The sequence below is a fragment of the Carlito syrichta genome, unplaced genomic scaffold (genome assembly GCF_000164805.1).
Source record: "Carlito syrichta isolate Samal-C Ts95f unplaced genomic scaffold, Tarsius_syrichta-2.0.1 Scaffold314090, whole genome shotgun sequence".
Classification (NCBI taxonomy): Eukaryota; Metazoa; Chordata; class Mammalia; order Primates; family Tarsiidae; genus Carlito; species Carlito syrichta.
The window spans coordinates 111,401-114,898 of NW_007258186.1; positions in this window are offsets into that span (position 1 = coordinate 111,401).

The window sequence follows — 3,498 nt, forward strand, 5'->3', positions numbered from 1 at the left end:
CTCCTTATTTTCTAAGCTCAACCCTATGTGCCTGTGATGCTTCATCTTGGCAGGCTGCTCTCTTAGGCAGACTTCCATTTCAAGAGCCTCCTGCCTGGCATGTTATGGACTCTAATCTGGTCTCTGGGACATGCCTCTTTGACCCAATATGGGAAAAGAAATACATTTACATCCTAGCCATAGCCTTTTCTGTGCTACCATGGACTGCTTGAAATTTTTCAGTTACGTCTAGTTTCAGTTGACCAAGCCTTCCAGATTCAGGGGACTCACACCTCTGAGATGTCCTGTTGAAACCCTCAGGAAAGAAGTGGCAGCAACTCTTTCTACTGGGGAAGGGTAGGAAAATGGTGACTCCAGAGAAAACCTCACAAAATTCCCTCTCTTTGCTCTTTGACCTTTTGTAATTTTTCTATAGGCCAATAGTTAAACTTTACTCAGAACCTACCTTGGCATGTTCACATGATTATATCACCCCCATTTCTTTATTCTCACCTCTTTTACTCATACTAAATAATATTCCGGTATTTTGTTTCTGGGCTCTGACATCTATCATATTTGTGTGCTTGTTTAGTAACAGTAACTAGTAAGTCATTAAGGATTTCTAGAATTTACTGCCTTTTTTAAGAGATTCTCCTTCAGTATTTGTTATTATGGAATATTTTTCTTTTCTTAAAAGTGGGAGTGTATATGATCTGTGGTCACCTATGTGGGACATGATAAAAAAAAAGTTTGAGGAGGTTCTTATAGGAACAGAAATTATTTTTGCAGTGGTTGTAAATGTTATTCCTAGCTTTGATAGCTAATCTTTCATATGGTGAGCATTACATAAATGCTGTTGAATAAATGCGTGAGAAAGAGGCAATTCAAAATCTGTAACACCTGCCCTTGAATTACAGAAGTATTGGAAAGCATTGGAGAAACTGTTACCTCTCACATTTCAAAGAGGAACAAAACCTTTTCTGAGCTCCAAGCACATTCTCTTTGGTGTACTTAAAGCATTTTATTTATAGTTGGTGGTGGTTTGTCTGCCATTGTGCTTCCTGAGTTTATGATATTGTCTTACTTTAAAATGCTTCTCAAGGATGCTTGCAGGTTATTTCACTGTGGTGGGACTGGATGAAATTTAAACTCTCTTCTAACCTAGAGATTCTGTGATTTTTTTTTTTTCTCAGAATTCTGGCATCGTCTATTTCTCCTCACACTAGTGACCCAGCAGAAGTGAGTTACGTAGGACAGAGCTTGGGTAACCTATGGTGTGATTACTTTCCCAAATGTTTTCACTGGCAGTGGTTCACTACCATATGGCTAAGTATAACATGCAGGTGTCACAGATAAAATCTTCTAGAAGCTTTCATACCCTCAAAGCCAACAACTTGCTTTGGGAACACTACGTACTTGATAAAGAAAGCCAGCTTTTGGTCTACATATGTCTCAAGAAGTATGATTATTAGTATGAAATGGGATATATCTATATAAAGAAACAACTTGTTTCTTCTTAGCATTAAGCGCAGTGGTATATTGAACATAATAATAGGTATAAGCTTTTACATTTTAAAAAGTATTCTCCCCAAGAGTTTACATTTTTCACTCAAGTTTGCTACAGTTCTCCATTTGTCTGCATATGGATAAAAACATGACCATACATACTTCCTGCTCCACAAAGCTCTGAGTATTATTTGGTAATAAAATGAGTTCTAGAAAAACAATGTGTTAAGAACACTAAGAATAATTATCCTTTCTCTTAGCCTCTATACATGTTTAAATTCCTGTGATTGAATTCAGTAAATAGGAAACAGAAACATGCACACCCACATTCTAAATGATTGAGAAAGAAGTTGATAAACAAGAACACATTCAGCAAAGCATTTTAATTTGGTGAAGAAACTAAACAAAGAAAAGAAAAAGAACATCAGTAATGCTGAACTACAGTGAACTATATAAATTAGCAACCATGCTGTTTTCCCAGTAAGTATAGTGATGACATCTTATGTCCTATAGCATAACTGTCATTTATGTTTCAATTTATGAAAATAAACTCTAAAAATATCATCTTGAATTCCTCAAAGCAATGATGCATTTGGCATCGTTGTCACAGATGAAGAGTGCACTAACTTTCCTACATCTAGATGCAAGCATGCATATATACGTATAAATGTATATGGCGGTGGTACCTCTAAGACTTTTTGGCTGTTGGGAATCAACGGTAAATTGTATATATGTGTACATTTGAGCATAACTAATAGAAATAAGATGGGTCGAAGTGAAAACAATTTGAAAAGGAAGTCTCCTGGAATGAATTTTGCTGTGTAGTCTGGTAGAGGCAATTGAATAGATAGTGACTTCTGAGAACAAAACAACAGAAAAATTACAAGTGCATCTTACCAGGAGCATTCTAGTGACCCATGGCAGGGAAGAGTTCACTATACATAGGCTGCCAAGTAGCCTCTTCTAGTTATGATTCACACTTTCAGAGGAAAGGACCAACTAGCTAGTCAAAAAAGGTGGCAGTAATTGCATTCTCTGTCAGTGGGAAGATAGGAAAATAAAAAACAGGGTAACTTAAGTAAGAAAGGCAGAATTCACTTGGCATATTTTGAAACCTCTCCATTTGGAAGCAAGACTGAATATCATATTTCCTTTGGAAGCAACAAATAAGTTGTTTATCTTATAATGGTGCATTATTTCCTATAAAGAAAAATGAAGCAATGCTGTTTACATGTTTAATGTTTTAAAAAAATAAAGACTGGTAGTCTCCAGAATGATGGGACAACAGATAAAGAGCAGACCCAGAGATTTCCTTCCCTCTTCTGGCCTCCACTCTGCAAGTTTCCCCAGAGAGAGAATGCAGATGTGAATCAGAGCCAGCAGGGTGGAGCTCTGAAAAGCCATCTCCTGGCTCTCTGAGTTTGGATCTCAAGAGGATGACTGGCAGTTCCACTCTGGCCCTCTGGCTATATTTCTGGAAAGACTCCAGGAACTGCCAGGGCCAGCAAACCTCTTAAAGTCATATGATTTGACTGCCAAAGATCCTGACAAGAGATCTTGCCTTGACTTGGGAGCCAGGGTTGGGATGGTGGTGAATGAAGCCAGGAATGTATTATCTAAAGAAGCAAGAAGATTTCTACTTGCCTCTGTGTCTCTTTCCTGAAAGAGGCTGTGCTTGGAATCCAGTCACATTTCTGGGCCAAGCCCTGGTGATTCACCTGCATGGCCACCTCTGTGGAAGAATGCAGCAGAGTCTCCTCATAACTCTGCCTGTTCATTCCTAAAGGAGCCATGATGTCATGCGTGATGCAACTAACCTTCCCCTACAAATCTACAGTCCTGCTCTGCTTTCAGTAATGTGTTCTAGGAAGGTGATAGACAAAGAAAATCATGAAGGGGGCTTGCTTTTCTGCACGAGGCTAAGATCTTTAACTGACAACAGGCGAAACACAGCTTCTTGCCCAAAGGGCCTTGAGTAGGTTGAGCATCAGATGACTTGAAAAATAAAATAAT